Below are 23,687 nucleotides of genomic sequence, written 5' to 3' on the forward strand. Positions count from 1 at the left end.
GTAAGCATACATACGACCAAAAACAGTCTCCTGACTTGTACCTGAAGCGAGTTCTGACCTGCCGTGTTGAAGAACGGTAATGTATTAGTCCTCATTCCATTACCCGTCACGTTTACCTACATAGCTACATTTTTGAAAGTCATAACTTTTTTTTCATATTACAAAACCAAAATATTTACGTGATGCTTAAAATGCGAGCTTTTACTTGCATATTACTTGACATGAGTGATCTGCTGCCAGAGTTTCACTGTCGGATGAACCTAATAGCAATTATCCTATCCATGACCTATATCTAAGCGTACCAAGTGGAGCAATGTGTCTCTATAATCACCACGTGACCTACTGTACATTTGATATACATAGTATACTAGTGAGTGAAGATCGATCTTCTACACACGATTCTGCCTTGTTATACAGATCAACAGGCGTATTTTTGTCTGTAGACGGCAACTTTTATCTATTTTATAGGAATGTCATGACACCTGTTGCGAGTAGAGAGACGAACACGAAAATTAATATCTCACGAATCACCGCTCCATTTCAGCATAAAGTATTTAATTTAGTGTCTTAGGGTTTGATAATGCCAGCAACAGTTAAAGTCGCAAAGTTGTTTATCTTTTTAAATAGATTCAATGTTTGGGAAGATCATGCTTTGGCTTCTCCAACGTCCCCTAGCGGGAAGAAATGAAAACATCCTCCGATTGAGGGGCGGGCAACACAAATCACCTGTTACCATATCATACTGTGGGCTACAGCAGGCGCGGACCTGTTTTTCTGGTTGTAAAAAATTGTGCCCAATCCCTTTGACTATTCAGTGTCATTAGAATATGCTTGAATGACAAACGGTATCATACATTTATACAGTTATTGTCCGGACAACATTCTCATTAACAACTAATATTGATAGGCTAAAACGACCTTGACTTAATTATATATTCAGTATACATGTATCTTATCCGCTTACATGCACTTGGTGGGGATCTGTCATATATCGCGCTATTCTAAGACCCACACAGCAAGTCAACAACATACCAAAAACAAGAACCATTAACGAAACTATTCTCCAATAAAAGGTTTTGCGAAACATTAAGGTCATATCAAGTATGTTAAACATTTTGACAACAGCTTACTTGATGTGTCGAAGAAAATACAACCAAAAGAAAAAGAGAGAAAAAGGAAGGAGTCAAAATGTTGTGATTGGACTGAGGTGCCATATTTATATGCTGGTTTGCCAGGCTGTTATTCCAAAACGTGAAATTTTCATTAGCGTTATGTGTGATGCACGTTACACATCACCTGACCCGCGACACGTGTCAACAGTTTCAATAGCATTGTGATACGTCTTCTTAACAAGGCGTCTTTGTTCGTCATGGGCTGCAATTCACACGATCACGAGTAAAGCGAGGGTAACGCAATCGCACAGAACACAGCATCAATTATTAGGGAATGTTTTACTCCTGTGAAGGAAATACAACCAAAAGAAAATAAAAAAAATCTACAGGTTTGAATGTAGAATAAAATGAGAGAGTGTTGAGAGAGACAAATACGGTAAGAATACCCTCAAAAAACTTTTATTGTAAGCACAGATCACCGTGTGTGAAATATAATCGTGAAAGGTAAGTCAAAATAGCGATACGATTGTTGTATTATCCAGCTTCTGCTTAAAAGTATATCACATGGAGGAAGGATGTGAATCGTCCTTTCGTTTGGTGGTGTGTCTCTATGTATCCCTAGTAAGTACATTCAAAAGTTTCTGTCCTCGAGTCTTACGAGACAAAACGTTGTCTGTTTTGAAAGGATTTATGGAAAAACGGCAAATATGAATCATTTAGGGCCAAACAACATTGCAAAATAGACGTTCATAAAACAGAGTAGATTTAATTAGGTTAAAAGGTTCGAACGTTTAAAATCTGCAAAAAAGTATCTAGGTAATAATTGGTTGTAAAATGTGTCATGTTTCATCGCAAATGTTATTTAACAGTAAATTATCATACTTCGTGGCACAAAGCTTTCATTCCTCGTACATTATAAAATAACAAGAGAACTTGGTCAAGCGTTGCAATACCGACAAAAGATCACTGCTGACTTTTCCAATGTCCTATAATCCGATAAACCAGCTTCACAGAACAAAATCCTAATTTCTCAGAAAGAAACAAATATAAACCATAGCATATGACCATGCAGTAGGACACAGTAAATTTATGAGTCCCTCCATATCTTCGCAGATATTCGAATCGTGCAATATGCCTTCAAGCCTGAACATTTTTGCAAATCTTGGGTGAAAGTAAACCACCATTTTCTTTATATTTATTGAATAAGAAATAGAACAAACTGAAGAGGTCATATCTCCAGTTTCGAGTACTCTAAAAACACTGAAATGAAATCGGTATTTTAGTCACACTTGAACCTAGAGTGGTAGAGTACATTTAATGTTTTTATCATACAATCTTATTTTATTTTTATGCGTTTTTCACAAAACTTAATCGAAACGATCCCAATAAATCTGAAATTAGACTGGCCGTTTACATCTTGTTTGTTAACACATGTTTTCCTCGGTTTCGAATAGAAATATTTTCCAATGAGAATCCAACGACTGGTATATAGAAACGCACTAGAAAGTGGAAGCAGTGGGTTTTTATGGAAAGATGATGCTGAAGATTACAGGAAGCGTATTAGTTCTATCAAGGAATCTGGGAAGATATTAGCATAGGTATCATCACCAAATCTGTTGTAGTTTGTTTTGGAACAAAAAGGGGGAATGTCTTAATTTAAAATAGAGTGTTTTACTAGAATTAACAGACAAATTGAACGTATGAACGCAGATCGATTCCATTCAAACTGTACGAAGCCCTCTTGAGTTTCTGTCATGGTAAATGTGGATATAGCCGATTCGCGAAACTGACGTAAATGCTTAAATCGGTTCAGTACGTATATTTGAATACGAAGCCGTTGTTAACTATCAAAATATAATTCTGCATTATTTAAATTTGTCAATGCAAATGATATAACTGAATCCGTCTAACGTCACCTAAACGGCTTCATAGGCTACAGCTTTCAATGGCATAGCTGTTGACGGGACTTTATATGCAAGCATGACAAGATCTTCAATAAGATTTACCGGTTTCAAATATGTAATATCAAAGTTTTACTTTTTACAGTCAACGTTTGTATTAAACGTGTCGCAACGTTTCAATATCGCCTTGTCCCTTTGTCTTGCTATGACTGACGGGATCGTACCTTGACAAAGGGACCAGTAAGTCTTTGATTCGGTTCCGTTCGTTCCGATTCGGAGCCGGATATTTCACCGGTTTTTGGGCCATATAACTAAGATGTCTGTTGCTGGCAACGTTGGCAATAACTGGCCATGGTTCGGAGTCACGTTGGCTGTACGTCGAAATAAAATGCGATGTAGAAACACATGCTATGAACAAACACTATCTTAGATTTGCTACTAATTTTTGCTTAATGTGGCGTCAGATACAATCACTAAGGATGTCAAAATTTGGAAGTAAATTTAAGCGCGTCTGATTGTTGAGGAACCTGTTGATGGATGGGGCGTTCCTCCCTTTACGTGCGCTGAGTGTCAGATGTTGCTTGCTCATACGTCACTGATATCGATAAGATTTTTTGGGGTTTCATGCAGAATACAAAATCTGCACGATGTAAGCATTCTCAAACAGCATGATATATCAGATAAGTTACCGATTTATATAAGAGAATAAAAAAGAAATCTGAATTTTCTCCAGTACAAGGGCCACCTTTTGGCCGGAAATGACGACGGCGGCACTGTTATCGGCAAACTGTACGGTGTTTTGTTGCTGATGCAATCTACATCTGATTGAAGTATAGACAGTGGTCATACAAAGAAAACAATACACGTGAATTAAACAAACAGCACAGGAAACTTGTTTTCGCAGATACGGTCCGAGATTGTTTTCAAATGCATTTAAAATATTATTTTAGGTGTTTTATCTAAGCTATTTTCGCCGGGAAATCCTTAACTACGACGATTATTGTCCTAAAAGCCGTTTTCGGTTTCCAAAGCTGTTTTTTTCTTGATGAAAACTATTCTTTACTATTTGTGTGATTATTTCAATATTACTTGCGCTCTCGTTTACTTGATTGGGTTAGAAAAAAAGATAAACTGTTTTTTTTTTGAGAAATAAAGATTATGTAAAAAACCATCAATACACAATATTCGGAAACGTAACACTACAAAAAAACAACCCGTCAAATGCGAAAAGGTCACCTTGCACAGAAAAGACATGGTATGTATCGAAAAAAACTCCTTTGAAACTCCTTTATTGTATGTACTGGTTAGAATCATTTAACAATCAAAACCTACAGGAACCGGGAAGATATCAAAACGACAAAAATCTGCAGAAACAACCAGCACCTTATGTTGGTGGGCGTTCGGTAGCCTGTGTGATATGTGGCACTCGATAAGGTTTCAGCGATATCAATACACAACTACTGGTACTTTAATCAGCGATATCAATACACAACCCCTGGTACTTTAAAACCAATCTTATGTTTTAAAGGACACGTTTTAGTAACACGTAATGTATCAAGAATTGTTATATTTGCCAATAGATATACTTACCAATAATTCTCGTACTTGTTCGACCACCAACGACTAGAACATCAGATACACCATGTGTATTGGCTATATTGGTATGATTTGGTTTAATTTTGTTTAAAGTTCTATTATCAACTATAGTCATTTAAGGACGTGCCTCCATGTGTGTAGCGTATGTGTGCTTACGTGTGTGTATGCAGGAGACAGGGTATTTTGGTGTATACACATACGCATACAATTAAACTAATTGGTTTAAGAAAAAGTTATATTTAAAACCTCATTAGGTCATTACTGATAGCGTGACTCTTGATGTCGTCCTACAGTTTAGCAGGTTAGGAGCTCGCTTAGTTAGTGTGACAGATTTATATTTATATTTATGTTTGTTATTAAAAAATATACCATATGCTACTACGTTAGTACGTTAAAATATCATTGCCATGTATCACATGAACTAATGTAATTTTGTAGAAACATGAACATACTAATCCGGCCTAATTATTGTATATTACCTCGCAATAAATGTACCCAAGATGAGGTGAAACATAATGTATGTATGTAAATAATGTATTCAATGTCTTCAACTATCAAAAGTATGCTTGAAGCCATATGCATGGAGAGAGCTTATATAGGCAAAGAATGTTGCAGAATCCTTTTGTTTAATCAATAAAATATATTTGAAATGAAATGAAATGAATTGGTTTAAGAAAACAATATATTGAAGACCTCATTAGGTCATTACTGATAGCGTGACTCTTGATGTCGTCTTACAGTTTTATCAGGTTAGGAGCTCGCTTAGTTAGTGTGACAGATTTATATTTATATTTATGTTTGTTATTAAAAAATATACCATATGCTACTACGTTAGTACGTTAAAATATCATTGCCATGTATCACATGAACTAATGTAATTTTGTAGAAACATGAACATACTAATCCGGCCTAATTATTGTATATTACCTCGCAATAAATGTACCCAAGATGAGGTGAAATATAATGTATGTATGTAAATAATGTATTCAATGTCTTCAACTATCAAAAGTATGCTTGAAGGCATATGCATGGAGAGAGCTTATATAGGCAAAGTATGTTGCAGAATCCTTTTGTTTAATCAATAAAATATATTTGAAATGAAATGAAATGAATTGGTTTAAGAAAAGTATATATTGAACACCTCATTAGGTCATTACTGATAGCGAGACTCTTGATGTCGTCTTACAGTTTTATCAGGTTAGGAGCTCGCTTAGTTAGTGTGACAGATTTATATTTATATTTATGTTTGTTATTAAAAAAATATACCATATGCTACTACGTTAGTACGTTAAAATATCATTGCCATGTATCACATGAACTAATGTAATTTTGTAGAAACATGAACATACTAATCCGGCCTAATTATTGTATATTACCTCGCAATAAATGTACCCAAGATGAGGTGAAATATAATGTGTGTATGTAAATAATGTAATCAATGTCTTCAACTATCAAAAGTATGCTGGAAGCCATATGCATGGAGAGAGCTTATATAGGCAAAGTATGTTGCATAATCCTTTTGTTTAATCAATAAAATATATTTGAAATGAAATGAAATGAATTGGTTTAAGAAAAGAATATACTGAAGACCTCATTAGGTCATTACTGATAGCGTGACTCTTGATGTCGTCTTACAGTTTTATCAGGTTAGGAGCTCGCTTAGTTAGTGTGACAGATTTATATTTATATTTATGTTTGTTATTAAAAAATATACCATATGCTACTACGTTAGTATGTTAAAATATCATTGCCATGTATCACATGAACTAATGTAATTTTGTAGAAAAGTATATATTTAACACCTCATTAGGTCATTACTGATAGCGTGACTCTTGATGTCGTCCTACAGTTTACCATATGCTATGACGTTAGTACGTTAACATATCATTGCCATTAGTCGGAGGAAATGGGATCCTTCAGTGTTGTTGATGTAGTATGGACTTGTGGAGGATAGTATGTTTTGTTTTTGTATTGTTATACTGTATGGCCCAACGACCGTTCAAATTAATTAGGGCCGAAAAACAGTAAAATCTAACGTTGAAGTAAAATTTAAAGATTGAAATGTGTAAATGGTACAATAACATCAATGGCTTACAAACTGGTTGTAAAACGTGATATCATATTGTATTATACAGATTAATTGTAGGTTACATCATATATATGACTGGCACAAAAACTGTATCAAACAAACCTTCAATTGTTGTTAATATTAAAGAACTTTCACTTTTTTTTCGTTGTCAAAATTAGAGTTGATTTTGTCCTCTAGATGTGTTGACTGCAATATGGTCTAGCAGTGGTGTTGAGATTTAGTTTAAGTTAAAGTTTCATTCCGATAGCACCCAGCAATGCATGTCACTTGGCCAAATAATACGAATTGAAAGGTAGTTGCGATGACCCTAAATGCTGGATGTTGAGCTGGTAATAGCAGAATCAGTTTTAAGGACTTTGATACGTCTCGGCCTGGGGACTGAGCCAATTGTCTTTCCCACTGAGTCTTTCTCAACAAATGCCAAAATCGGGATGCATTTCAGACTGAGGTGGTGGGGAATCGGGTCTTGTGGTATAGTTTGAGGGCAATTAATTCGCCACAAAAGGGCTTTGTTAAAAGTGGAATATCACTGAGATGAGATAACTTGGTTGCAGTAGGTTTGGGCACTCTAACCAATGAAAAGGAGCGGGTGAAGGTAATTGTCTACTGACATTCCTGAAGGATACAATTGTGCTGTTCAGCTACGAAGGGTCCATGATCACGCAACACACTTTTCAAGTATGTCCATTTACCAGGGATATCTTTGTAAGTGTTTGACATTTTGGAATGCATATGAATTAATCCAAAGAGAAAACACTCCTACACTTTATATATTAGGATGATTTGCAATGTACACCTTTATTTAAAGTGGAGCCCTCCGACTAGCGACACTAGCGTCACTAGCGTCGTCTTTTAGAGAATATACCTTTATTGACGTAGTAACAATTGCTGTCGGGTGGTTATATATAGTCCGCTGTCAAGAGCAGGGAGGACCTACAGATTAAAAGCCATGAAAGTCCTCAAAAATCAATTTGCGTGTACTAATTAGTGAGAGTACCCTCCTTAGACGGACATCGTGGTTTTAGTACGCTATACGACTTAAAACTATACATGAGTTTTTATACTAGTCACAGCGTCCTAGTTGTTGAGTACACTTTAGGTACAGGGCAAAGTGATGCCACCCGACACATTCGTTAGGACCAAACACTTATGAAACACCCAACGTCTTATGAAGGCCGGAAAAACCATAAATGAACGAAGAAAATATATTGCTTCTAAGTGTAGCTATGCGGGCAGCATATCACCTGTGGTTCTTCTTTGTCTCATAAGCAACAATAAGGGGGAGGGGAAACCCGACTCTGCAAGGTGGGGGGGGGGGGTTGAATGGTCGTCTAATGTGTGGGACACAGCAAGTCTATTTACTTTCCGAACATGCAAGGGAGTGTATTTCTATTTTCTATCAAATACCGAATATAACACGTTTTTATGACTACCTGCCTAATCCAACAAATTATATAATCCAATCTGACGTCTGGTTAGATATGTTTCGCTTTATATGTAATTTCAGACTAGAGTCCATCAATTTAACCTTACTGGTATGTGGCAGGTGTTAATGAGGATGCATATCAGTATCGTATGATTTTAGTCCTGATTATTTCTTAGAACAATCTGGTGGAAACGAGTCAAAACATTTGCATATACCTTCCCTTAAAAAATACGAATGCAGAATGTTTGTGAATATGCACTTATCTGCACTTGTTAGTTCATTGCGACTGATGTGTAGCAATTCTAGCCATTGGAACACGGATCGTTATCGGTAGGAACACCCCGTCCGACACCGTGTTATGTCTGTTCAATGTTAATCTATCAACAATACGCCCTTCCAAAAAAGCTCGGGATATTTAAAATGATGCCGTCATTGCTTGGTGCTTTTGTCCTCACGCAGAGCTGCCGTTTAATAAGTACATTCCTTCCATTTTACATATAGTATCTTCCTTTAATCACTGGGAGCTGTGTTGATAATTGTAATTTGTCCGATATGACGTCCTAAAAAGTGGATGTTTTAAAATCAATAATTTATTGTACAGCGCTTTACTTATTAAACGGATAAGCTGCTGGTTTAAACATAATGCGATTACAAAAAGTCCAACTTGCTTTCATCATTTATGCAATTCTCCTGCGGGTTCACGACTAGCTATCATAGAAGACCGAAGAGAGACGGCTTTCTTTCACGGCTTCGCTCGTCGTTTACGTTTTACACGTACGTTCATGCGATAGGATAAGCCCGTATATCGTTCAATAGGCCCATGTAAAAACACAATTAAGAGTGGTATAAAGGAACACAATCACATACTATAGTAATATATATATATAAAAATAGAAAACAAGTTTATATTTTTGGAGATTGGTTGAACGAAAATTGAAGTTGCTTTCAATTTGGTACAGTTGAAATAAAGGAGAGGTTGTGCATTTTTAAATAAAAATATGAATCTGTTCAAGAACATAGCTCTGCATCCTCAAACTCGTGGTTTTAACGCAGCAACAGTAACATGTACATACACCTACCGATAAAGTACAGCCAGATCGCCGGATCGCCGGTATACACCAAAATAACTCGGTTTGATGGTAGCTTTGAAAAGGCAGTACACAATTTGGAGAGCATTATGTAGATTTCTGTATTTAATGCTAACTTCAAAGAGACCTTGGAACGTAAATATAGACTGCAGCAGGTGCTTAGCAACAGATGTGTCTCGTGCCAACACGTGCGGAACCGAATGACCAGGCTTGTTAGCAAAGGTCAGGGGTCATAAATACGCGGGATGTTAAACATATTTCATTGGAATCACACCGGGAGTATGGAATGGTATCGCATTGTTGGCAAACAGATATATTAGAGGGGAAACAGTTGTCATTCTAGCGGGGAAACTAGCTACTGGTGTTGTAGCCGTCTTATCTTGCTTCAATCTACGAGTTGTTTGAAATGGAGAGGGTCCGTGGAACGACATAAACTGTCGTTTAGGTTCTGATTATTAGCATCGAATATTAAACCTTATGGCACGCTTTGTATAACTACAAGGGGGTTCACTAACTTGTATACTGATGAAATAGAACACAATGATAAGTTAAACGCCACCAAAAGAGTTTCATTTGCTTTCACTCCACATGACTGGCTCGCAGGAGGTTTAATAATTCTCAACATATATAAAGGAATTTTCAAATTTACAGGAGTCTATGTCTAAAGAATTCGCACAGTCAAGAAACTTAACGGAAGTCGGAAATTATAAATGTTCCCCTATTTTTTAAAAAATAATCTTAACGACGTTGTACGATTATGAATTATCTGTTTTTGTAAGAAATATGCATTTTTGGAAAATTTGAAAAATCCGTTATCTATTTAGGAAATAACAGTCGCTAACCCACTAGGTTCTTGGTGGTTTCTGTTATGTGAACATATGCATGAAGTAAATATATTAGTTCATGTGTAATATAAATAGAGCGACAGTTACAATAAGATATAACTGAATTAGGTAGCCATAAAACAAACAGACCAGTTTTTGGTTAATAGAGGCATCATGCAATAAAGCACACTCTAAAGTTTGTGTTAGAGCCTGCATGTTCAATGTGGACGTCACACTTCACAGTGATATGTGATACTGTCATAAATTAACTTTCTTCTTGCCAACATACATGTACATTGTAGCTAAGATTGTTAACGAACACTTACTATACTATCATTCTAGATATATATGTTATCTGCATTGTTTGCCCCTAATTAAAGAAAAATCTGAAGGGCGGAAGTGGTCGAGAATTGGCGTCGTTTCTGTAACAAACCGCAAAGACGGAAATTAATTTTAAAAAGGTGAAATGTTAGGAGTGAACCTGAGACTGACCGACTTACGCATGTGAACATGGCTGTGTTAGTAATATGTCTACCCTAGAATGTTAACACAATGAGTCACTTGGTATGCATTTAATTTTATTATCCCATGCCAACAATAGCGATGGTCTTTACATTTATAGTAAAACTTTGTTACACTGCCATAAACTTTCAAGAGACATTTTGGCTTTATAGAAGTGTTTGCCTATAATTCGGGGTAAAATGTAAATGAATTTATAAGGAATGGGGAAAAGGTCTCTTAAAATATGTTGGCGGTAAGCGAGGTTGCCAATGATATGAGGGGGCTTTATTGCGTTGTTTTAGTGTACATTTTTATTTGAAAATATTGCACAAACAACGTCGCCTTCCTCCCTGATACCGATGATGGACCAAACCCTGCGTTTCTTACCAAACGACGAATTTTAGGGACCATTATCTTTTCTTACCTTTCATTTTTGTTACAAGCAACTCTTTGTAGCCTGATCATATGCGATACATAGAGGTTTCCCAATGAGTGATGGTTTGCTATTATTTTAAACTACCTTGAGTTAGTTATTCTTCAAATTGTATTGCTTTAGAAATTGAGAACAATTTGAAATAACAATAACAACAACAATTTCAAAACGGACTGAGTATTTTATTGCTACGGTTGGAAACCAACAACAAAGTTTTGAAATATTCTAGGACAAACAATTGGAAGCATATCATATAACGTTAACCTAATTGTATTCATTTATGATACTTAACTAGTTATCTGTATCATCTTGGTTGAATTTATTTACGCAATAAAAATATTACACAGGGTCGGGGGAGGGTGTAAACAGGTACATTGAACAAATAGTTCATACGAGGGTGTATGGTAGATAAGATTTCACGGAGCCACACCAAGTATATTTATATTTTATACACATTTTATCTGTAACGATTAATTTCGCATGGTGATGGGCTCGTGGGTACTATCGACTTAATGTTCCACACTGAATAAAGAACAGTCTCTATGTAGACGATTATGTACGCAAGGGACTCGGCTGTATCAATTTTACGAGGGTAACGAGTGGAAATATGTGTAAATACAAGCATGAATGAAGCGAGCATAATAACTTTCACAAGAAAAAAGGACAGAGTGAATATGCATTATAGGCTGAGACACAGCATTACTATGGCTTCCAACACTGCCAATCTATACACAGTAAACGGTAGAAAATGTTGCTTTAAGTTTTCGTTTGGTTTTTATCGTCTGCTGATTTGGAACTAATATTTTCTCCATGTTCTTTGCAATATAATACCTATGTGGTGCATCATTATTGGAACCACTGGATGTTTTTATCACAAAAAATATACCAAGTAGTCTTCATGAAGTGGGCTAATTGGCGTACACACGATATCAATTGTCTGTGTCGTATTTAAAATAGCAAGGGATGCACTAGCAACTGGTGCATATTGACTTCAATCCCGAGAGAGAATGGTCTAAATAACTAAGAGCCCATCGGTCACAGGAAAGACTTTAGCCACATTTGATTGATACACTTGCATACGTAGTTCTAAATCATTTTTGTACACACAAATTGAAGCACTGTCTGCTCAAAACGATATCAGAATGCAAAGTACATTTGTTTGTATATAAGTTGGTGTTTGTCTTCAACCTTTTCGTTTGTTTGATATCATGGCATTCAACATGTTTGATCGACCGTCTATTGGCCCAATGACCGCTTCTGTGATGAACGGCCGTGTCAAACGAAACAGAAATAAAATCGCCCTATCAAGTGGGATAAACAACGGAATAATACCACGTCAAACTCTTCAAACAACAGATTTCTAGACAGACCCGAACCTGTATCTATTTAACAAAAGAGTCAGACCTGATATAGATATTACGGGATTCGATGGGGGAAATTTGATAATCGTACGACCTGTTGATCAAGTACATTACAGATGGACACTGCTCTCAGAAAAGTCGTGCAGCAAAACTGTGAGGTTTACATGCTAATTTGTATGTTGTATTGTAACTTACGTCATAGTATTACAACATATTCACCAAAGAAAACAGAAATAGGAAGACTTTGTTTTCCAACATAGTTTTCATTTTGATCGATCGTGACTGAGACCGTTTTGCGATCGGTGGACTGAACGCGAGGCAGAGTGGAAGAACTATATATAAAGCAATATAAGAGTTTCATCACACTGTTAGTATAGTGCCTGACATTAAACTGGCTAGTTGTTTAACGGACAAGTAACGGTAAACTGATATCGGGCTTGACGTCAGTAATAAGGAACACTCACAAAACTACTTTACACACCAAAATGAAACTTAATGGTGAAAAGTTAAGAAATTCAAACATATGTACACTGCGAAATATACAAAGAACTATGTATGTTACTTAATTATTTTCGTAAATATCTTTCTTGTATGTACCATTGCCTCCTATAACCAAATTGTTTAAGCATTGTAGAACTTCTACACAGTTATTCTCAAGTTCCCGTCAATTGATTGGATAAGTATACGAATAGTTTACATGGTGGTTAAATAGGTTTTGTTAGAACTACTAATTGCTTCATATTGTGTCAAGTAAAGGCAACTTGCCTGGATACTAAACAAAGCCGGAACTTACGGTAATATTTAAGAAAGTTGATCAAAGTAGAGCAACCGTGCTGCATATACCTTAGAATTGTGATAAACGTAAATTTTACAATTCAATTTACTACAAAACAACCATCGACGGTAAAGCATCAGACTAACATAAACGCAGATTTGTTTTACACAAGAACGATTGCAAGCTAGGCCCCGGAAAACAAAGATACGTTATTCTATGGTTTGGAACACGTGTTTGTTAAGAATGACGGAGATATGAGAGGGGCAGATTCTCCAGTGGTAGAAGACAAACACATTCATTACTCACTTCTGATAGACAATTATGCCAGGTATCTATTCCAGGTTGATGGTGTTCTAACATAAAGCCATTTATAAACGGATTCTTCTAGAAATAGCCACAGTGTTTCTGCTACACGAAATGTTTAGAATACATAACCATTGCATGTTTTTTTAAGTGTTTCTGCTACATGAAATGTTTAGAATACATAACCATTGCATGCTTGTTTCTTAAATTTCTGCCTGTGGTGTATGTGCACACGTCCTGAGATGTATACGGACGTAAAGTGATCATTTGTACTTGAGTATGCTTTGGAATGTGTTTTTATAATCACTCAAAATACACCATGTATATTTCAAAATAGTGAAAATTTTACGTTTACTTATAAACAATTGAGTGATAAGTGGTTTTCCTGAGTTGCATGTACCATTGGTGTTGTGGTTCAGCTTATAATTTGTACCGTTGTTATTATGGTTTAGCTTGGAATTTTGTAGAAAACACTTGCTGATATTGATGGTCAAACTCAATATATAGAGAAACAGCAGGCGTCCGGCATTTTGAAATAAAATGCAACGTCATGAGACAACTGCTTAACTTTTCTCAATAAATCACAGCTTCTCTTTTCCATTGCTAAGATTATAAACCAATCCTGACCAAAGGTATCCGACACTTCTGTATCCAAGGTTATAATGGCAAATGCTACAATTGGAAGTTTTGGAACTTATAAAAATAAATATGCGTACAACTGAGTTAAAACTGATTACCGTCAGACAAATAAAGGTAAAAAGCAATATCATAGCGGATCCTTTGGGATAAAAGACGGGTTCGATTAACATGCTGTTGAGTTATTGAAGAAAGCTTGGTACAAAGCATGGACAAATTGTTGTTAAAATTACATACGTTTTAAAAATTACGCTCAGTTTCTAAAAATCTTTATTTCAGTTAGCAAACACGTGCGTTTGTTGAGCTTTAAAGTTCAAAGTTGACCACGCTTTAAAGAAAATCTATACTACTTCCGTTGTTACATTTTATCTACACTCTCGTAACTCTATGCATGACTCTGGGTCCCTCCACACGCTGCCGGGGTTAAATAAAAATTTAACAAATGTTATATACTAAAAGTATTACCAGAAATAAAACCAATGTAAACCCAAGTATTAAAATGGATTTTTCTTTGTTAAAAAACCCTCTTTTCGGCTATGTTAAAACTGTTAAACTTATCGTTGTCAATGTGAGATGTTTATATAGTCTCCTCCCTGACCTTTATAGGCACACAGTATTACTGCGTCATGTAAACAAAACAATTAGAATCAAACTGTTACTGTTACAAACAGGTTCAACAAGGACTATATGCAGTATTCCCGACATAAAATTATTCAAGAAGTCAGTTCAACTCTTCTATAGAAATTTGTTACAGACACTTTTACTAATGTTTGATTTTATTTTATTTTTTATCTGATAACTAAATTATGTTTTATCATCAGTAACGTGATGTTTTATATAATTTATATGCTTTCAAACACATGGAATCTTGTTACGATTCAGTTATGGTATGAGCTTCTGTCCACACACTAAATATGTTTTGGATCCAGAAAACAGTCAGTCAGAACAATAATGTTAAACTTATAAATACTTACCTTGTTAACACGAACGTTTATCCTTGTACGAAGTATATACAATCCAGTCACCAAGAAACACAACAAATGCATATACATATAATTCACACAGGTTTCCCTGCATACACAGGACATCCCCTAAGTCTGCACGTGATACAGAGAGTGGGCCATGGTAAGATTCAAATCCCTCACAAGCGACTGACTTATTTTTACGGACGACTGATCCGACTAATGAAATTCTGTTCTGATTGTACACACGTGCTTGTGTGGGCTCTCTCCTGGAAGGGAGTGCACGTGCGTGGGAATGTTTAACTCCAGTGCGCGTGAAAAACCTGCTCCGGATAGGGTCACCTGCTAGAGCGTGTCTGGAACAAGGATTTAAATTTTAAACTTCTATGGAATTTGATGATAATCCATAGGCGTTATGTATGTGCACATACGCAAAGTCTGAATTAGATGATAATCCGTTCATCACTTGTTGGCATGCAAGCTACTTCAAATACTTTCCCATAGATCAAGATTAAACTTGTTATCAGCCGTTGATAATTTTAAGTGCTTATCATAAATATTAACTTTCTGGAACTTTATGAAACCTGCGTTAGCATACTTGCCAATTTTTAACAACAATCGTGATGACTGGTTTCAGTAGCTTGTACATGTATACAAACTACTACTATTCCCTTTGGTAATAGAGTTGCATAGCTTGTGTGTAAGTAACAAGGTGGTAGCTACAGTTAGGTGGGTGTATTGGAAACATCTATAAAGACACCTTAGACTACCTTCATGCTTCACCGCAACAGGTTCTCCGAGACTCCAAGTACCCATGCACGCATGCGTGTACTCCAGTCTGCATTTGATGAGAATTTAGTATATAGGCCTATATGTACTGTCTGTCCGACGGTGTCGGTGAGGAGGAGGGCATGGAAGGAGGAGGAGAAATTGATAGAAAATCGCAGTTGTCCATGTGGCATTGTTATGATAATCACTTGAATGGCTGCTAATATCATTAGGCCGTTTTTTCGGGAGGGCGCACGGGGAACGTTTTACGGCAAGTCAATAAACAACATACACAATATCAGTTATATTCATAACACATTAATAATTGCATTTTAAACAGGATAAAACAGTACAGGCTTGTTTAGATTAGAACAAGTGTTACAAAAAAATATCAAAAATCGAGAACGGTATTAACTTCTACGTACACTTGCCGTGATCACATATCAGTACAAAAAGTTGTGTAAGAAAGCTTGTTTTATGCAGAGAAGAAAACGAATATGACTGAAAAATTACAAATAAAAAATGCAGCACTTAAGTTAACGAATTAGTGTCAGAGTAAGAGAGAAAATGCAAAGATAAAAATTACGATAGAAAGAGAAGATCATTTAAGAAAAAACATGAATTTAAGCAGAAATTACAAAACGGAAAAAACATTAATGATTAATAATTCATTTAATTTAATTTAGCAAAGATAAAAAAAACCATGAAAGATAATCAAGCAATGATAGAGCTATAAATATGGAAGGAGACGTCATTTTAAATAAACCGTACATATTTTACAGTCTTAATGGCTTCGGAAATATGACGGCTTTGAAAATGACTGGATTCGACAATCACTTATATTTCGTATACAAATTGAGAAAATTTCGAGATTTTAGGGTAATTGTATACGGCGTTACATGAACAAATCGTTGAAAGATAGCATTTGACTTGTATTAAAATGTATAATAGAAAGGAACACAGACGTGTAATAATGTTAGGAAGTCACAGGAGTTTTGTTTTAATGGTTTAAACATCATTTACGTTTGTACATTCCTATCTGTAATGTACGCGTGCATGTGTAATGGAGCAAGTTATATTGGTGTTTGGTTTTGGTTTTCTTTTGTTATAACGTCCTATTATCAGCTAAGGTCATGTAAGCGTGTCCGTGTGTATGTGTGTCGGAGTCGGGGTTTGTTGGTGTATCTGCATCCTTATGGTTGCCTCCTTGTGATAGAGCTGATTGATATAAGCAAAGGAAACTGCACTGTGTTGCAGGCTGTAATATATGGAAATATCCTTGTTTTACAGGTTGCGTTTTTGACAAAAAGTTATTAAACTCTTTTATGTTGAACTATTGAATGCCAGGAGAAAAGTTTTATCCGCCCTCTAACTATTGCCTCGTGACCCAGGATTTGCTACAGGACAATGTAAGTACTAAGTATTTATGTATGGAGCTTATGAAACATGTGAGTAAATAATGTGCGAAAATTCGACCATTACAATTCAAAACACACTGGCCGCCCAAAGTTATGGCCGAACACCAGGATCTTTCTTGCTTACTTTACGCTGTCGAGGAAAATTCAACACATGCATTGCAATATACGTTCAATATGCGAATTTGAGTTAATAATAAGTGATTACAAAAAAGTGCGTACATGATTTTTGAAATGTTTTTTAGTAAATAATATACATGATAATGCTCTTCTTGTTCCAGAGAAGAAAGGTTGCAATGCTCTGAAGTTAGAAGCCTGGCGGCAATGGACTACACCAGACACAACACGGCGTGCCAGCGGGATTATATGTCCGACCCGTCGTTACTACATTAACATGCCTATATCGTTATGTCCCTAACATTGTCCAGATAACGAACTACACATGTAACTGTCTGACCAACGGATCACGCATCGAGCAAGACACACACAAACCAGAAACAGCGCCACAAATAACACAGTTCGTAGGCATATTGTTTACATTTTGCAAAAAGGGTCCGATATAAGAAATGGGAAAATAGCCATCATAGAATCTTTCTATGTCCTTATTGATCGTTTTTACAAAATATTATATTAACATACGCAAAACATAGACTTCTCAATAGTGTAAATATTGCACCCTTTAGTTTTTATATAACATATCTTTAACTGCACACTGACTTATGAAATGTCTGTCAATAAAACAGTTATTCATTGATTGAAACGTTTAAGTCTCATGTACTCTATTATGATATATGTTTTTCCTGTTAAATGTAACTTATTACCACTTTGCCAGTTTCACTTCTGGTGGACACTTATCAAGCCGTTCACTGCATCGGCGAAGCTTGATTTAGCTCTTTGTAATGTTCTCAATTTTAAACTTATATCACAACAAGCGATTACAGGTGAACCTTGGGGCCTAACCATCGTAAGACTTCCGTTAATCTACACAAATTTGCTATCATTTCGTATTTATTGAATTGAATTATAAAATGTCAATTAATAAATTTTGCATCCTGTGGCAATTTACATGAACACTTCATACTTTGTATTTGACATTTTCCTTTCAATATTACATGTGTTGTGAAATATAGAGATTAAGAGATTCCCGATAGATCTGATGTCTACTGCTTATTGCTAAAACTGAAATATGAAAACCTAAGATGACACACAGAATGTTTTTCATGACATTTACGAAATAAATGTACATTACGTCATTAAAGCAAGCGATTTTAAACTTTAACTATTGTCAAATTATTGAACACAATAATACACTTGTTTTAACAACATAAACGTTTGAAATGTGTCACCAATACGATTCAATGTGTATGAATGCGTTTTTAATTATATGCGTTGACAAACAGATGACATGAGAGTTATCCTCCTTGCACTGTATCAGCATATTTGTATTCGTAACAAAATGTTATGGTTATATGTGTGTATTTTACATGAATCCTTTGTCTATGTATATTGACATTGTAATGTAGTCATTTAATAACTTCCAAACTATTGCAAGGGACAAAACACCCAACATACTGAGTCTAGCATACATTACACACATGGAGAAACTTTCTTAAATGACTTAAGTCGTTAATATGACGCTTAGCCCAATGACGCCTAAACGACCTATCAACTATGCTTTTACTTTCTGGCAATGCCGTTTATTAATCAGAAGAAATGTATAAGTATGTGTAAACCTGTTAAAAATAACGCTATGTCCAGGAATCGATTTGACAACGATTTCGGCACTGTCAGACGAATTACGGAACATGATCTACCCATACCTGTCCTTCTCCTTTCCCCCTGTACTTCCTTTCGCTTCTATATCTAACCAAAAATATTATCTCTAAAATGAAACTTTTTTTTTTCTTTTCTCTCCCTTTCATATTTCTAAAAAATGTCAAATGAAATATGTTACAGACTTTTTATTATGTAAATTCTCAAAACGAGCAAATCAAATATAATGTTTGTTCTGGAGTTCAAAATGTTTCTAATGTTATACATTTCACTAAGAAACGGGATCAACTTTAAGTGTCAGTTTGACTGTCTGTTATTGATGAGCAACTGGTTAGGATTTATACAGCTGAGCACTGTTTAGACCCACATTAACCCCCACGATAACGGGGATTGACTCAAACTACCTGGCATCTTGTCATTTACTTTCCCGCTAATGAGTCACCTATGTATCATAATTAACAGCCCTAGATAATATAGACTTCCAACACGTACTTGTATCTTGGACAACATGAAAGGAACGTGCCGGGTCTTATAGAACAACACTTCTGGGAGGGACCGCACACACTCGACATTAAAATAGGCTGTAAAGTAGACGTGGCGCGTTAATTCACAGTTAACAAATGTTTCTCCTCCGCGTACAAGTACCTGCACCCGACGCATCCATGTCTGCATTCTTTTGTAAAAATTCACTTTCTCTCCTATTCATAACCAAACATCAATAAGATTTCTGATTAAAATATGTTTGGCTGTGTTTTTAAGTATACAATACACACATGGAGGCACGTCATTAAATGACCTTAGCTGTTAGTTAATATGAAGTTAAACAAAATTAAACCAAACCAAACCAAATGACTACAAAAAAAAGAAATATGTTTACGCTTTGGGTACTTTTTTCTCTTATTTGAAGTGAAATGTATGAAATATTACATTTGTACATAGATTCCAGTGTTTTTTTTAAAATGTTTATAAGTTATACTCTGTAAAAGGGCACAAGGGCTACGACGACAAAAACACATCTTTACATCTAAAAAGTAACGGTGAAATTACAGTTATATAAAAACTGTTGTATGGAATATGATCAAATTCGAAACCAAATAACACAATGATTCACAAGACTGGTTATCGCGTACGAATTACCACAGGTGTATATACATGAAAATGTAATTAAAAGACAATAATCTTATATACTTTCCTTAGAAATATGCTAAAGTATTGTTATTGTCTATAGTGTGATGTCTACTATTTTATAATAATACACTCTTAGATCAAACATTGATCAAGAAGGAAAAGTAAGCGATAATTATAAGTAAATGATCATCTCACTGTTTACCTGGCACGAGTGGTGACATCAACTTCTGTTCCGAGTGAGAATTACAAGCAGTACGGTGTCAGTCTGATGGGAATCTTAAGAACAAAACTCCCTTCTATCATGACAAAGCCTATCTTCCTTAGCTGTTAGTTAATATGAAGTTAAACAAAATTAAACCAAACCAAACCAAATGACTACAAAAAAAAAAGAAATATGTTTACGCTTTGGGTACTTTTTTCTCTTATTTGAAGTGAAATGTATGAAATATTACATTTGTACATAGATTCCAGTGTTTTTTTAAATGTTTATAAGTTATACTCTGTAAAAGGGCACAAGGGCTACGACGACAAAAACACATCTTTACATCTAAAAAGTAACGGTGAAATTACAGTTATATAAAAACTGTTGTATGGAATATGATCAAATTCGAAACCAAATAACACAATGATTCACAAGACTGGTTATCGCGTACGAATTACCACAGGTGCATATACATTAAATTGTATTAAAAAGACAATAAACTTATATACTTTCCTTAGAAATATGCTAAAGTATTGTTATTGTCTATAGTGTGATGTCTACTATTTTATAATAATACACTCTTAGATCAAACATTGATCAAGAAGGAAAAGTAAGCGATAATTATAAGTAAATGATCATCTCACTGTTTACCTGGCACGAGTGGTGACATCAACTTCTGTTCCGAGTGAGAATTACAAGCAGTACGGTGTCAGTCTGATGGGAATCTTAAGAACAAAACTCCCTTTTATCATGACAAAGCCGATCTTTCTTAATTACTGTTCTACGTGTATCAGCGAGCGAAAATAACAGGTCAGTGATCGTGTAGATACAAGTTACTGAAGACACTATATGACAAGATGCACACAGGTTAACGATAGATAGTGCATCTGGCATGGTAGTGACACGACCTACACATGATATGAAATGTATAATGATTCAAAGGTTAATAGAACTGTGTCGGATATATTAAAATCATCTACAAAAACATCAAGATAATACTGAAATGTTACCAAAGCCGTAATTTGAACTCAAAATCTGTACAACAAAGGCAAAATATGAACAACGGAAATATTTAAATGTACAGTATTAAAAAAGTACATGGAAAATAAGACCAGGCGTTCCGGAAGAGTAAGCAACTTCTGCTTCATCGTCGGCACCTGCTTTGTGCATCATGTCAAGTGTCCACACATCAATTATTTGGGTTTTGATAACACAACAACAAGGCACACTAATGAGCATAATCAACACATCGACCTTCATAACACACACAGGAACAGGTGACCATAACACTTGTCATAGTGTTCATCAACCTGTATCTTGGAAGGAAGCTCTGTTTTGTAAGCTAGTCCTTCAGCAGTCGATACATACAACGAAAGTCATGATATTCGAAGCAAGCTTCTGGAATGATTCCACGATCGGCCACATGTTGCACTGGCACCGATTAAATCTTTTAATATTATTGCATCAACTTATTATCAAATCTGCTTGGCATTTGGTGATATCAAGATAAAAATAGAAAACAAAACTGACTATTAACTTTTTAACAACTATGAGGGCAATACGTTGTTAGATGATGTTACCATGATGTTTGTCTATAGAGTTTCATCTAAGTGTAAACGGGCCATATTGATGCAATAGGATTTTAAAATAATAAGTTATCCAATAGTTTCAACGTTAGCTACGCCAGTTAGTGCTTGCTATTGTTTCTGTTTTACGTCTGGCGCTAAAGTAATATGACGGTAAATGTTTACTGAAAACAATTCTGCTCTTACTTTGTTGAAGGCCAATTGAAGACGGATTTTCGATGCAGAAAGGCTAACAACTGCACCTTATTAACGAATTGTCCATTTCGGACTCATCAGTAGAACATGCACCAAAAAGTGTTAATAGTAAAGGAAAGAAAAGATAAAAGTGGTGTAACGAATCGCCGAAAAAAGGTAGGTAAGAGAGTAAAAAAGGCATTGGGTTAAAATGTTGCAAAAGAGTCAGCAGATCAAGTTTAGTCGCGTTACTACAATGTAACACAGACGAAATGTTCTGACCGCACAGGAAGCCACATTAGTAATTTTATATAAAAAATGAATCGGGATTAAACAATGAACAGCAGTATGAAAATCTATCTATCGAATATTGAAGTGTGAAAAGACATATTTTGAACTCAAACGTATTGAAATGTGGGACAAAACACGAACAAAGGACATATTTATATGGAAACCTTTTACAAAGATATAAATATGAGATATTCTTAAATGGCACTTCTGCATTATAAAGACATCAGCCACGTAAATCTAAGCAAAATCCCAGTAATGTAACGTTCCCAACGAACGAACCGGGTTAGTAACAACGAAACCACAAGCAAAGTAATAAATGTCGATTTGCATGGGTACAAGGAATAGGATATTTCCAGATGCGATCATGAAAGCAGCCATAAATAATTTCTTTTGACAAAATTGTGTTACATGAGGTAAAGTGAATATTAATAATGTCATATTCATGCTTATGCTTCCATTTAAAAAATGTTTGTAAAGCATTCTTCGAACTCTTTCATAAATAAAGTTTCATTATAAGTATGCTACACAACCGAACTGATAAATATACACGGCCTCCAAAATTGCTTGATAAACGTATGTACTACAAAACAGCAAAGACCACACGTTTGCTACATATATACAAGTGTATCTTCTGATGTGTCTCTTGTAACTTTTGACTCTTTGATATGATTTTCTTTTGTCTTAATAGGTACTTCCTCCCACGCAATCATAACATATCATTTTGGCACCCTATTCTGGATGTTACCCAAACGTTTCTAGCACTAAGTATTGTTTTAAAGTATATATGTTGAATGATGATATCTAAGAACTTTTTTGAGTATTTTTAATAATAATGCATTTTTCACGAATAAAAATCATAATGGTAGTTAAATACATGAAGTTGAAAAACTTTATTTGGACAATAAGAATCATTATGGACAGCGAAACTCAATGCATCACTTTAATAGGTGATACGGTAATTGACATTTTTGAAGTGTCTGGAACCATACTACTTACTATGTATCACTGGTAGATCAAACACATCATTGTCTCCAGAGTAATAAAGTTGACGTTTATCTACACAGACGAGACTTTTTATTGGTTTATTGCCGTAATTTATTGGCGGCTAGTTAAAGTATTTCACAACTAGGGAGAACCACAGTTGCTTGACTCAAACGTTGTTAAATAATCAACATTTTGGCAAGTAAAACGCAGGTCGGGGAACGAGATAGGTGGGCTTATAAAACGAGCGACGAACGGAAGTTTTGTTGCGGATGCACATCAACATAGATATAAATCAGTATGGGAAAGTTTTCCGGAGAAGGATAACATTCAGGGACGAACTGACAATGACATTTGGTTGT

At 35.4% G+C, this 23,687-nt stretch overlaps 1 protein-coding gene across 1 annotated transcript in view; it reads right to left on the bottom strand.

Annotated features, from left to right (window-relative positions):
• LOC110446115 (innexin unc-9-like) overlaps positions 1 to 15,254 on the bottom strand; it is a 239,949-nt gene extending 224,695 nt beyond the window's left edge. Inside the window, exon 1 of the mRNA XM_021491099.1 lies at positions 15,020 to 15,254. The gene's annotated coding sequence lies outside the window, so the exon portion shown is untranslated. The remainder of the gene's footprint in view (positions 1 to 15,019) is intronic.
• Positions 15,255 to 23,687: the final 8,433 nt, after the last annotated feature.

The sequence above is a fragment of the Mizuhopecten yessoensis genome, unplaced genomic scaffold (assembly GCF_002113885.1).
Source record: "Mizuhopecten yessoensis strain PY_sf001 unplaced genomic scaffold, ASM211388v2 scaffold2553, whole genome shotgun sequence".
Classification (NCBI taxonomy): Eukaryota; Metazoa; Mollusca; class Bivalvia; order Pectinida; family Pectinidae; genus Mizuhopecten; species Mizuhopecten yessoensis.